The sequence below is a fragment of the Labeo rohita genome, chromosome 5, assembly GCF_022985175.1.
Source record: "Labeo rohita strain BAU-BD-2019 chromosome 5, IGBB_LRoh.1.0, whole genome shotgun sequence".
NCBI classification, from domain to species: Eukaryota; Metazoa; Chordata; class Actinopteri; order Cypriniformes; family Cyprinidae; genus Labeo; species Labeo rohita.
Genome location: NC_066873.1, coordinates 22,118,278 through 22,134,040, shown reverse-complemented (window position 1 = coordinate 22,134,040; position 15,763 = coordinate 22,118,278).

Genomic DNA, 15,763 nt, shown 5'->3' with positions numbered 1-15,763 from the left:
CACTGTACAGGTCTATACGTATGAGGCCTTGTATAATTCTTTATTTTTTTTGGACAGCAGCCCATAAGTTGACCAGCCCAGCAGGAAGTCCTAGTGCTCCCTATGGCCCGTCCAACCCTCGTATGGGATATCCTGTTGGAAATCCTGCGGACAGACCTTCATCAGCGTCATTTGTATCGTCAGTACCTCAGATTATCCTTCAAAGAGCGAGAGTAACACCCAGCTAAATCTGACCTGCACGTCTCCTCTCATCTCTTCTCTGCACCCTGAAAAGAGGGATGAATTGTGGCTGAATGGAGTTAATTGTTGCCATAGTTGGGCCTGTCATCTTAATGAGAGGATTCTGCAGAGTGCCTGCTCGTCCTTCCTCTTCTGCGTGGAGCAGGCGCCCGTGAACGTGCCCGAGTAGGACTGAACAGGGGAAAATCAAAGCAGACAGGGCTGGGTTCATGAGGATTGACCTGTAAAAAAGACTCAATCAGAGCAGGTAAAAGATGTCGGAAGAGGAGAACGCTCAGACGTGCATGACACGAGCGAGATACCACAACACATCCTGATCTGGCTTATGGCATTTTATTGCTTGATAAACTACAATGTAAAAAAAAAAATATATATATATATATATATATATATATATATATATATATATATATATATAGGCAAGACCGACCGGGCAAGTTGACACAAACTTGAGATTATTGAGTTGTCATGTAAGAGTTTTCGATTTGTTTACAAAAAGTATTATGCTCACTAAGGCTTAACGTTTTTATTATAAATACAGTTATTTAAATAACTGTTTTATATATTGTGACCCAGGACCAAAAAAACAGTCATAAGGGTCATTTTTTTAAATTGAGATTTATACATAATTCGAAAGCTGAATAAATAAACTTTCCATTGAGGCATGGTTAGGATAGAACAATATTTGGTCAAGATACAACTATTTGGCATAAAAGAAAAATCGATAATTTTGACCCATACAATGTATTTTTGGCTATTGCTACAACGACTTATGACTGGTTTTGTGGTCCAGGGTAACATTTTATATATTTATATTTTATATATTTTAATTTATTCCAGTCGTGCTGGCACAGCTGAATTTTTAGCAACCATTACTCCAGTCCATTTCTTATTATTACCAATGTTGAAAACATAAACCATGATACTTTTTTTTCTCCAAGATTCTTTGACAAATAGAATGTTCAAAAGAACAGCATTTATTTGGAATATAAATCATATATACATTCTCAGAAAAAAAGGTACAAAAGCTATCACTGGGGAAGTATCTTTTTAAAAGTGACATTGTTGTACCTTATTTACCCCTAAAGGTTGCATATTAGTACCTTAAAGGTGCATAAAGTGTACATATTAGTACCTAAATTATACAGATTTGTACCATTCAAGAAAGCACACACCCCAGTGACAGCTTTTGTGCTTTTTTTTCCTAATATTTAAAATTATAAATGACTTTACTGTCAATTTAATGCATTCTTTCTGAAAAAGCAAAAAAAATCTGAAATTTCAGATTGGGGCAAGTTATATTAATACTATTAACTATGATATTTATTGTTCAAAAATTCTTACTTTTTAACATTACTATTTTATTTATATATATATATGTCAATTTCATACTTGTTTTAATAAATGTAACTAATAAAAACTCTGCGAATATTCACTGGAGTACAATGTGTAATAACTAGACTCGGCCTCCTCTTCATAAATATTTATAAAAAATACAGATTTATATAATATATATTCATATGAGTTACACAAATCCATTTCAGCTCTTTTAAAATAATTTGGTGAACCACCCGAGCACCAGATCTGTCACCTCTCTGGCCGGTGAACAGCAGTTGAAAGGAGTCAGAGAACAAGCAAATTAAAATCTGTCTCTCAGCACAATTTGAATATGTCATTTCCTCTCTCTCTGTCTCTCTCTTTGTTTACTCTCTTGACAAGCAGCCTGTGCTGGCAGCTTTGTCCATCAAATGACACCTGCTTCTCCTGATTGTTTGTTCAACTTTCTGTCCAGAGCTCTGTAGATAAATGTCAGTGTTGTACCCCAGCTATCTTTACTTCTTTCATCTCCATCACATCACAAAATGTCTTATAGGCACTAGTAGATAAACAACAGCATTAAACATGAATATTGCAACAACAGCGTTTCCTTTTTTTCCTTAATAAAAATTTCCTTTTATTATTTCTTAGCCAAAATCTTATAGCTGTACATTTCTTTGTAAAACTGAAATATGTCAAATAACAAAACTAAATCAAATAAATAAATAATACAAGTAAAATAAATAATAAAATCATATAAACAAATTAAGGGTTTGCCTATGCTCTTTACATTGAAAATTACAGTAAACCACTGCAATTTAATCACAATACAAAAAAAAAAAAACATTTTAAAAAATACATTTGAAGCAAAAACATAATGGTCTGACTTTATCTTAGTGAAACTATACTACATAAAAATAAACGAACTAAACTAAAACAACAGACGGTCGGCATGAGAATGCAAATTCACTCTCTGACAGCAGGTGGCGCTTATGGAATAGTGGCAATATAGCGCTTTCTTGGTTACCACTGTAAACAAAGCAGCACTGTGCTTATATGCTACTTTAAATGCATTATATGGCGGCAAAATGAAAAGAAAACACCATCTAAACTTTTCTGAAGACAGTCAGTTCCCCTCAGAGATACATCCGACTTTAAATATTGAGACATTTTTATTGATTTTTGATTTTCAAGGCACTTAATTTAATATAATTAATTTGTATGCTTGAAAATATGTAGCATGCATGATTAGCAGATGCAGCACATCCTGATTTTGCTGAGTTAGATGTGTTCTTGGGTCAACATACTTGACCCTGGAACAACATTTTAATTCAAAAAATTAATCTTGACCACATCCCTAGACCTAAACCTAACCTTACCCATGAGTAATCCCTAAAATCAGAGGAAATGATAGATGAATGACACTGATATACAAGCACCAAACACTGATTGTAAGCCTAAACTTCACAAAAACTATAAACTTTAATCTGATTGGTTAATCATAATGTTGTTCCAGTGTCAACAAAGATGTTGATCCAGGAACATGTCATACTTGGTAAAATCAGGTTCTGCAGCGGAAGCACATGACCAATCAATAAACAATAAAAAAAAATCCAATGAATAATACAGCTTCAGTCACGCCAGCAATTCGAAGGATGTTATGAAACATGACTGTGAGAACTCTCTTATTCACAACTAAACGGTTGCAATATATAGAAAAATCCCTTTGGGGAAACACACTTGCAAAGAAACTAGTTCATGCTGACTAGCTGACGTAATACAAAACAAACAGGCATTTAACTGTTCTCGTACATGCTCCAGTTACATTTGCCCTGGGCACTTTTCCACATTCTGAAATGTATAGTGCTGTCATGTTTTTGCAATCAGTCGTGTTAAAAGTTATTTTATTGAAGTCTCATTTGTGTACATATACAGCAATGTGCTGTACTTTGCTATCAGTTCAAATAATAATTATTATGTGAGATACTCTTATCATCAATTCATTTGTGAGTTCTTTAAGGGATCTAAACTTTTATAGTACATACATACTTAAATGCATAATATATAAATGTGATTTAAAAAAAAAATTGCAACATGATCCAGTACCACAAACTGGAAAAGAAACTCGTCCTTTAAATGCAATTACTAAGGTGGTCACACATGAGTTCACATGTTGGCGAAATATCTCTTTAATAAATATGACAAGCTTGCCACCACGCATCTCCTCTGAACTCCTTGAGGTTTCTACTGCAATGTGACAAAGTCTTCAGACAGCAAGGGCCTGCGCAAGTTCCTCTCGCTGTCAGCTTGCCTTGACAGCTGCCATTTTCAGTGGCCCAGCGTTTCTCCCACCGCCTGCACAATCACGCTCTGCGTTTGTTATTTTTTTTACCTCATCCATCTCAGAAATGCAGAACAGAGATTACAACAGCCAGAAAAACAGCAGCGTCACTTCCGATTAGTGAAAACTCGAAGGAGACTTTCTGAAAGCCGCATCTAACTTTATGACACGGTTGAGAAGGTACATTTTGTGTAGTGCATGTTGGGACCTGCCGGTCGGATTGCAGGGAATTTATCTTTATCTTCATTTAAATCTCTCTGTCTCTCAGAAGATTTGCTGTTCCTTTTGCTTCACGCTTATTGATATTAGGAAATTAAAAGACAAACAAAATGCTCTGCCTTCACTTAGCACAATGAGACAACCTGAGTGTGATTCTGAACCAGCATGAGCAACACATCACCTGCCATTATGGCTCGATGTGAGACTCTCTCATTCATTGGAGAGAGCTGTCTGCCATGTCAGTGCACATCGCAGATGATTATATCAGTCATTTCAGCCAAGCAGAATACAAATGGCCAAAACAAGTGAGAGGCAGTTGCAGCTGCAATGGTCACTGTTCTAGCACATCCTTCTATGTGAAGTCTGGACTGACACCCAGCGCAGCACATTTTCAGACAGATGGACATGCACACCTTTTTGTTTTCCCTTTTTTGAGATGCCAATGAGATACTGGATGCATTTGTGTGCACAAACAACTCAGTATGCTCCATCAATGCACCAGGCATCAGTGACACAAACAATTGTTGCCTTGCCAGATGTGCACATCATGATAAGGGAGGAATGCACTACGAAAAAACTGCTTTCTTTAAAGGGTTAGCTCACCCAAAAAATGAAAATTCTGTTATTCATTACTCACCCTCATGTCATTCCAAACCCGTAAGACCTTCGTTCATCTTCGGAACACAAATTAAGATATTTTTGATGAAATTTGAGAGCTTTCTGACCCTTCATAGACAGCAACACAACTCGCACGTTCAAGGCCCAAAAAGGTAGTACGGACATCGTTAAAATACTCCATATGACTTAATTTTATGAAGCGACAGAAAAACTTTTTGTGCACAAAGCAAAACAAAATAATGACTTTAATAACAAAAAAAAACAAAACAAATAACGCTCTTCCGTGTCAGTCTTCGATGCACGCTCATGAGAGTACACTTATGCGTGTGGTGAACATGCATGCAAGACTGACATGAAAGAGAAGAAATTGTTGAATAAAGTTGTTATTTTTGTTTCCTTTGCACACAAAAAGTGTTCACATAGATTAATAAAATTGAGGTTAAACTACTGATGTCACCTGGACTGTTTTAACTTCTTACTACCTTTCTGGGCCTTAAACATGTCAGTTGCGCTGCTGTCTATGAAGGGTCAGAAAGCTCTCGAATTTCATCAAAAATATCTTAATTTGTGTTGCAAAGATGAACAAAGGTTTTACAGGTTTGGAACAACATGGCGGTCAGTGAGTAATTAATGACATAATTCTCATTTTTAAATGAACTATCCCTATCAAACTAAATGTATGCATTTTACTATGAAATACTTTAAAAATACATAAATATTTCAGTATCTGTAACTGTAATTTTCAGCAGTCATTGCTCCAGTTTTCAGAGTGACATGGTCCTTCAGAAATCATTATAATATTTGGTGCTCAAGAAAATGTATTTATTTATTTATTTTTAACTTCTGAACACAGTTGCGGAATGTTTAAAACTACAGAATTTATTTGAAATATATCTTCTTATATTATATGTTTAAATTAGGGCTGTCAGTTTAAAGGAAAAGTCCACTTCCAAAACAAAAATTTACAGGTAATGTACTTACCCCCTTGTCATCCAAGATGTTCATGTCTTTCTTTCTTTAGCAGTAAAGAAATTATGTTTTTTGAAGAAAACATTTCAGCATTTTTCTCCATATAGTGGACTGATGTGGTGCCCCGAGTTTAAACTTCCAAAATATAGTTTAAATGCGGCTTCAAACAATCCCGTTCATGACAGTTAGATACCCTTGACAAATTCCCATCTCATGTTCTCCCTCAGTTAAAAAACATCACTGTTGTACCTTTTTTCTTAAGGATGTTTAATCTTCTTTGCATGTTCACTTTGCAAACACTGGGTTGGTACTTCTGCAGCAAAGTAGGATGATTTTGAAATGAGTTTTGAAGTTGAGGGAGAAAATATGATTGGAGTTTTTCGACATACCCTAACTGTCTTGAACCAGAATACACAGAGTTCAGGGAGAGCAAGACAAGACAAACATTTGAGATTAAAAAGTATTTAAAAAAAACATAATTTCTTTACGGCTGAAGAAAGAACGACATGAACATCTTGGATGACAAGGGGGTGAGGATTTTTCCTTTAACGCATTAACTTAATTAATTAGTTATGAAAAAATAACTCAATTAAAATATTTTAACGCAGATAATGCACTGGTCCCGCCCCCAGATCTGTACATCATCTTATATTTCATACAGTTGACTGCTCACAAATATGATGCTGAACAACAATGCAATAAATACAGTTATGCCCTAAAATTAAAGATACTGGTGCAACAAAAAATGCTGCTGTATGTGTTTTGTCTCATATTTATATATATAACATATCACACGATATCACATGGCCTAAGACACGAGTGCTGATTTTATCCCGATCTATCACAAGCTTAAATGTGATTTTACACAACAGTTCATTAAATAAGAAGTTGACATTGTGTTATATTTTACACACAATTTTGTGTGTTTGCTCAATTTTGAAGAGAACATAATACCTTTAAAGCCATAGCAGAATTGTTGCACGTCTCCGAGCAACACAGCAGTGTTTAGTTTCTATATGAAGCTGCGTTTTGAATGAATCCTGTAAATCAATGATTCAAAGGTCCATTCATAAAGAGAGCCATTTACTTCATTCCTGAATGAATCTACCGCCATAAAGACTCTACCGCCACCTGCTGGCAGATTTAGTTTCTTTTTTAGAGTATCATTTCATAAAAAAATAAAATAAAAATAATACTAAAAATATTAAAGGGATAGTTCACCTGTTTAAATTGTGTCATAATTTACTATTTATTTACATTTACATTTCTTTCTTTTGTGGAACATAAAAGAAAGTATTTTGAAAGCTGTTTTAGTTACCATGACTTTCATTATATGAACAAAAATACTGAGATGTGTCTCAAATTATCTTCTTTTATGTTTCATAGTTTATGTTAGGCCGTTGCAGCCTAAATGTTTATGTGTAATAAATTTTATGTTGAATCAAATAAAATATTTCTTTCTAAAGCTACAATTTATAATGTCTACTTGATACTTTCTCATTTAACACAAAAAGAGCTTTAAACAATCTTTTGTGGGTATTTTTACAGTCAAATTGATTTAGCTATTAATTAGATTATTTTAATAATGAAATGAGAAAGTTTGGGCTGACAGCCTTAGTTTAAATATATGAACAACAACATGCCAGAATGTAATTGCTTTATAGTGATTTTACAAACTAAAAGCGAAAAACAAACCCAGAACAATTAAACATTCACATTCCAGAGCAAGCAGAGATAAACTACACAGATACTGAGCAACGTCTGATTGTCTTCCAGCTTTTTAACAACCCACTTAGAGCACGTGTCTCCTTTCTGTGAGGTCACTAACCATCCATTAAAAGACGCTAACACTAACAGGCAACATGGATGTGTATTCCAGAACACCTAAACAAGATTAAATGTGAACACTTATGATACCAGTAAGCACAGGCCAATCTCTGCAATATTTAGCTGGACATTGAGCTGCACATCCTCAACCCAAATTAACCTAATATAAAGCGCCACACTCTCTTCCGCTCTCGCATTGACGGTGGATTGGACGCCACGCTTCAGCAGAGCTTTGATAAAGCACAGGACCAATCACTGACAAACACTGCAGTTGGTTACAGCTCGAGGAGTGTGGCAGAACTGTTTCATTCTTAAATCAATTTTTTTCCTTCAGGGGAAAATCATGGAAAGAATTATTAGAGGTTTGGAGGATGGGTCTGCCATTGATTCTAGCTAGTACATGCTCTATTCTCCGGCCTATTTATAAAATAGTTTTTTACCAATGTGCAAAATATTCAGTGATTCCGATGGAGGTGTGGGCGCAGCTGTGATATCTGCAGACCCCTCACATATACTCTGCTCATTGTTATTTTGCCAGTTTAAACTTTGATGAACTTTTTTTTTTTCCTGAGTGCCACTATCTACTCCCAAAGCTGAGAATCAGAAATACAGAACACTGCCTCTGTGCCGTAAAACTCCCTCAAAAACAGTGGTGATCTGGGGGCCAGCCCTCAGAGTCCCACCGTTCCGTGGGTTTGCTGGCTGTCTTTGATTCACTCTGCCACGGTCGGCTCAGGCCACCAGGGTTTCAGAGGTAACCGGCTGTGCTGACAGCTTCTCCTCAAGGCATTTGCCATCAACTTACCATCTCACCCCTCTTCAGCAACATCAAACACACCTTGCTAAAACACACAAGCACACACTCACAACTGAAACAACAACATCAAATGTCAATACCCCTGAGTGTGCGGCTGTTATCATGGCAGAGTTTAATTTATGGACAACAACAGCTGCATTCAGCCTTTAGTACGCTCATAGGAAAACAGGCAAACAGTTCAAAATCACATGACAATTAAACAATATAACATGAGCTGGAACGCTGTTGTTTTGAATATGTGATGTTGTTATACAAAGATTCAGTAACAAGAGTGAGAGTGGTCTGTCATGAGTAAATGGGAGACAAGACCTGCTTAAAAATATATCTTACATGGGAACGTAATGCTGATAAAGTTAACTTCTGTGCATAATCCGGGTTGCATATATTGCATAAACATAATTATTGCACATAAACAAATACAGTAACAGCAATTCTGTGAAATATTATTACAGTTTAAATGATTTTTTAAAATGTATTTAATGTTTATTTCTGTGGAGGCAAAGTTGAATTTTCAGTAGCAATTGTCCTCCAGAAATCATTCGAATCCAGAATTGGAGGTCACATTATTATTATTAGTGGTTAATTAACAATAATGGTTATTATTATCGTTGTTGAAGACTTTCTGCAGCTTAATATTTCTGTATGAATCATGAGCAGTTTCTCCTTTTTTTAAGGATTGAATAGTATGGATGAATAGAAAGTTTAAAAATAATAAAAATAATAATGGTTCTGTAGGATCATGTGACACTAAAACAGATAACAGATATTAAACAGATATTTTAGATTGCATTATTTCACAATATTACTGTTCTTACTTAATTTTTCATTAAGCAAATGCACTCTATTTTTCCTTAAGCAAAATGCACTTCTTTCAGTAATTTTTTTACATGTTTTTCTTCATAATTTGCATGCCTTTCTTTCTTTTTTACTTTTACTTTTTTCTTTTCTTACAGCGTAAACGCTCCTCTACTACTAAACTGTCCACTGAGAATGGATATTCAGATTAACCTCTTTTGCTTCTGTTCAAAATGAGGTCGAAAAGGCACAAGGGAAGGTAGCTATAATTTAAAGTTGCAGTCTATAACTTTTTTGTGTGTTCAAAAATGACAAAATTTATATAATAAGTGAGTACATCGTGAATCCATTTTTCAAACCATGTTTTTGGCTTATCATGGACATAAACAGAGATAAGTAGCTCTGGGTACAATGTTCTTCCGCAGGACGCATGGAGTTCTGTTTATTAACCGCTAGATCGCTAAAAGTTACAGACTGCAGCAACAGAATTGAAACAACAGAATCATACATTAATTTGCCATAATGAATGAGTGTATGATAGGATGGAGTTCATCTTCACATAGGTGAGTAAATGTCACATTCTTTTTTTATAATGGTCATTGTATAGGTCGCTGAGGGATTAGGTTACTACTGTATAATGATGACAAGTGTTTTGTTGGTGATTTGAGAGATTATTACGTGCCATTAATGATTACTTATTAATTATAAGACTATTTTAATACTTATCTGCCTCCTTTAAAATGCAGTCTAAGTTACCTCATGGGCCGTCACTAATAAACAGTTGGTCAGTACTGAGTAACATTTTTAGCCGTTACTATTTTTGCTCAGCAAAAAGTTCCACACAAAACCACAGCAGTTTCCTTCCTGAGTGAATCAAAATAATTCAATGAAAAACTTATAAGTCACTTTTTGCCGCCTACTGGCTTATGGATGTAACCTGTAGAAAGAGTTATTGACAAATCCCAAAGATTTACATCAAGAATGACTGTCTGTAACAGTGAAAAATTCTAGTGGCGTTGGACTGTATGAGCACTTTGGAATTCAGACCTCAGCCAGTCAAATGTGAAAACCAGAAATAATCTAATATGCTAATCAGATTTTGAGGGCAGATATGTGAAATAACAAATAACACTCAGTACTTTAGTACATGGTGTACTATATAACATATCACTCCATGATCCTGTCCATGGATGGAGTGGCATGTGAAAGGCCTGTGCAAGAGAGAGTCTGAAGGACTGCTGGGGCCAGGCCCAGTCCTTCACTGCCAGACGTGAGCTTTCCTCTTAGCGAAGGGAGGGTGAGCATATGCCCTGGGGCCGCCCAAAACCTGGAACATTAAAACTTGCCATGGTGGCTCAGCTCAGCCGTGAACCCTGAGCTAGTCTGGCAGCTTGGCTGCGAGGGAGGATCTGAAGCCTGGACGACTGGGCCTGCAGTCAGAGCCAGGGCTGGACTCACTGTCTTGCACTAGAAACAGGTATCATCGATTACAAACAGAATGCCCAAATCTCCAGAATTCTGGAGTGGAGAGAGGCTTGAACAGGGGCCACAGCGTAGGCACCAACACACTAGAGACTAGAGAGACTATAGAAAATGAACTTTTTGATCTTTAACTTCTATTTTTATAATTAGGAAAAATGTATGTTCAAATGTTCATGCTCATTTCCATTTTATATTTACATTTCTTTATATTTACTTTCCTTTATCATCATTGTTTAACAGTCACTTATGTCACTTAATCTGTAAAAACTTCCCCCCCCGTCCCCCTCTCTCTCGCACTTAATTTCCTGTCTCACTACTGTCCTATCAATAAAAGGCAAAAACGGCAAAAATAAATCTTAAAAATAAATAAATAATTAAAATTTAAAGTTGTTAACATTAGTTAATGCACTGTGAATTAACAATATCATTAACATTTTTATTAACTAACATTAACAAATATTAATAAATGCTAGACAAATATATTGTTCATTGTTAGTTCATGAGAGTTAATGCATTAAGTATTGTTAACAAATAAAACCTTATTGTAAAGTGTACCAAAAAATGCTAATAATTTTACAGTTAAATGTAAATCTTTAGAAGATCTCGAAATAAATGACCATTTCTGATACTGTGCAATATAAATGTTGTTATACATAAATGCCCCTGTAGCATTTTAGTGTTTTTTTTTCTATTTCAAAAAATAGTAAAACTTTTAATATCTGCCATTTATCGATAGTCAGCTATAAAAATAAATATTGGCTTATGATTTTCAGATATTGTTTAAATATCAGTGAATCCCAACTTTTAAATTAAACAATTCCAGAACTTTCTGTAGGGTCATTTTGATTAAGGGAAAATAACTAAAAAAATACACAATAAAACACAATAAAAACATGATAACATAAAAAAACATGACTTTTTGAAATGTAAAAAAAAAAAAAAAATTGTTTTTGCAAATAAAACTTGTTTCTTAAAATAAGCCATATATAAAATATGAAATGGTGAAATGGCCTGAAAAGTCAAACCTGTTTGTACAAGTCAACATAATTTTGCCATCTCATACAAATGAGTTTTGATGAGAGTGTGAGACTACATACTGTATTAAAAGTCATGCTTTGGATACCAAAGCAATGCTTTCCCTCTTGAAGATGCATCAGTTTCTCCTCCACTTTCCAGCAAAGCTGAATGAACACAAAGGCTGAAAGGTCTAAACATTGAACAAGTGCAGGGAAAGTGAGGGTGAGTGAAAAATGAGTCCCTAACACCAGTTTCTCCTCTTGCCCAAATCTTCTCTCCTCCAGCACTCGCTAACTCGCTCTTGATTGTGCTGTGGGAGTTGCAGAAGGACATCAGTGCACTTGTCTGAGGCAATGAAGCTTTTTCCCCCCCCTCTTCCTCTCGCTCTCTCTGCACAGCCCTCGCTGTGTTTTTGGCAGTCACAACTGACCATCATGAGCCGTGGTGCCAATTTTAGTGAAAACTGGCACATATGGCAGCTGAAGTGCCATATGCCATAACAGAATATTTTTGGCGGTTTCCTCCATTTGTATAATCACTGGATCCGATATAAAAGTGGCTCATTATTAATTATTCCTTTTACCATTTTGTACCCCTTTAAAAGAACCATTTTATGCAAGTGCAGCTATGAGAGTTCACATGAATTGCCGTATTTGGTCATTTACAAAGAGATTAAAGAGGATGTGGAGGTTTGGGATTCTACCTGTGACTCTTTTGTAAGCACCTGCATGTACACGATTACGAAAAAGATTCTCTCTTTCTGCCTGTTTCCCTCTGCTTTAAACACTCGTATACCAAGACCGCTGTGTTGTCTTCCTCTTTACAGGGTTTAGACTCCTTCCCTTTCCTCTTCTGCCCTCCATTGGAAAGACCATGTTAAGTCTTCAGAATGCTCAGTGCACTGTCCTATCAACTACTTTCTGTCTGTCTATCTATCTATCTATCTATACCATATATCTACATGAATTTGTGCATCGTTTTTGATAACCTAAATGCAAAAAATGTATTTTGACTGGCACTGCTGTAGAAATGAACAGTCAGGAGTGAGCTTTGTAGTTCATATTGTAAAACAGTTTAAATCTGTGTTTTCTTGCCAATATGACAACGCCACAGCAGATGTAAACATTCATCAAAACACTGATAAATATGAGTCTTGTTCCTCCATCAGATGATCCCTATTGTTATCATGACATGCCGTATATGTTGTCATCCTTAATCTCCTGCAAGAAAAGCAGCACAACAGCTGAATCGCTAAATAAAAAAACAGACCCTTGTTAATTTTAATTATACTCTGACTTGCATCTGTTTGGAATACGTTCATGTTTCTCTTTCTATCTGCTGGTAATAAAATCACATCATTCTAGATTGGCGCACAACGTTTCCGAACGTCCAGAACAGAGTTGTTCTTAATCCTTTAGAAGCTTACAGTTCAAGATCACAATCTCTCCTTTCTCCTTCTTAAACACCGGATTATATTCTTACAATCAGATAGGTTTTTAATACAAAAGAATATCTTAATCTCTTAAATCCCTGTTAATAATCAATAAAAAGTCTTTGTGACAAAAACCTTATTTAACATCAGGGTCATGTCGAGCTGACAACTGACATCAAAGTACGACAATTAGCCTCCGTACGAGGATGCCACAGAGAAACCCGCTCTGTGTTGTACTTTACACTGAGGAGGCAGTTTGCCCCAGTAAAGCGCTGCTATTAACAGGGGCTATATGTTTTAGGATAATAAAGGAGGAGGAGGGGAGATTAATTCTGTCCGCCGAACAGCCTCTGCCAGCCACCATGAACCTGCAGTTCATGAGCTAAGCAGATGGCTACTGATTGAGCAAGCTTTCAGAACACTGTATGGGAAAAAGAGTCCTTATCATGCTTGGCTGGACAAGTGTTGGGAGCAAGAGGAGATTTACGGTTAAGACTGTGTAAATCTTTATATGTCAAAGGCCTAAGCATTAAAAAAAAAACTATTATGTGCAGGAAAGGGTGGGAAAAGTCCCACTATTTGAAATGCATAATGCATTAAATTGCTTTTAATATCTTATCTTTAATGCAAAACATATAAAAAAAAAAATGATTATTGGTGGAAAAAAAACTTTGTGCACAGCAAAAAGAATTTACCATATCAATCTGATTTAGTTAAACCTAATGCACTTGATATTTGAGTAACTATTTTGTCATTTTCTATGAAGATCTAAATTGGGAAAGAATGGTGTAGCCAACACATTTTATTTCAACTTGCATAATGCATAAAATGACTGTGAAATAAATATTATTACACATTATCATGATGGAAGATAATGCTTGTAATAGAAGATAATACTTGTTGATAATTTGCTAAATATCTTGCTAGTTGATGGCCCTGCAAACCAGAGAGACCTCTTCAGTTAGAGAAACAGTGTTTAGTGCTAATACTGATTCATTAGAACATTGAGGTGATTTAAAGCACATCATACAGATTATTGTCTTTAATGCCTTGCCATCACATACAAAAAAGATGATTGTTGATATTGTACTCAACAAGAAGACTATATGCATCATTGCTGAAGCAGAAACATTTATTTCAGTTTCTTTGCACTAAAGTAACCACAATCGCCCACTTGTGCTCAAGGAGCCATAGCTTAAATATTACAGTAGACTATAACAAATATATATGTATATATTTATATATATATATATATATAGTATATTCTCGATTCTGCAGTGCACCTGACCAGCTTACCTTCCCCTAACCTATTTAAAAAATAAAAGATTTTATTATTTATTAATCTCAATATTAATAATTACACTTTACTATCTTGACCATTTTTATTTATACTGCAAAGAACACCAAAACGGTCGTTATATGGCAGCAACACAACATTTATCTTCTGATAAGAGCCACAAGAAAGATGAACAAGTCAGCAGAAGGTAGTCTAAACCTCTCTTATCTATTATGACAGTTTATTAATTCTCTCGATCAAGGTTATGAGTTGGCTGACATCCAAAAGAACTAAGTATACGACCGTCTCCCTGTGAGCCTACCCTCAACAGACCCCATAGAGAAATCTATTGATTTGTGGAGCTTATCAAATCTTCTGACTGATTAATGTTTAAAACATTTCACCATATCGTTAAAACACAGCGGGTCTCTAGCGTATACCGGCGCAATATGTTGAAGGAAACTCTGGTGTGTGCACTTGGCTGGCTGAATACTCACTGCTGTCTCCCACAGATGTTAATACAGACATCACAATCCGGTCGTGCTGAGGTCAGGTTGAGCACGCGGGGCTCTCGTGCTTTTCTCCTCTAGAGATGGAGCGCCACAGCAGGTGTGCACACCACAAGCCTCCGCGCTCTTGAGCCGTATTTCAGGCAGCAGCAAAGCGAAAGAGCGCCCCAAATGCCAATAAGTAGCCTATCAATAGAGCCGTTCGCTAATTGTCAGTTGGCGAACCAGCACTGAGAAAAAAGTAAAGATGATTATAATACAACGGCATAATTTAGACGTAGCATGTTGCAAGTGGCGATCAGTTCGTTCAAAAGTCCAAACGAAGACAGGAATCGTCCGTGGTTTTAAGGAAGCTGAGGAACAAAGATACTGAATGAACAGTAATTCAGTGTCACATGGAGAAACTTTTTGTTGCCTATTCAGTTATTGGCACGTTTAAAAAAACTACAGGTCTCAAAGGAAGTCATGAGCAAACTAAATTATTTCTTAAAAAGATAAGAAACAGAAAAAGAGGGGGGAAATGCAACATAAAAAATATTTTAGTTATTTAGTTACCTTATGTTTTTAAGTATGTTTTAAATGTAGGCTATTTTTAAAAGACAGTACATGTAATGTTACTGTAAAATACAATTGTATTCTATTTCGCTGTATAATATATGGAGACAAGTTATATTTATCAAAGCGATACATATATATTTTTTATAGGAACACGTTGTTAAAATGTTGAGCCTTATAATTAATTGGAAGGGGCAGTTGTTTAGTTGTTGTTTAGTTTACTACTATATTTTGGCGTCACGTGTGTTGCCATTGTGGTGTTTGTGTGGGTAATGGCTCTTTCTTTGTTATTATTGGCCACAGTAGAAGTCACCATGTGACCTCCCATTATGCCACCTGTGTTATTATC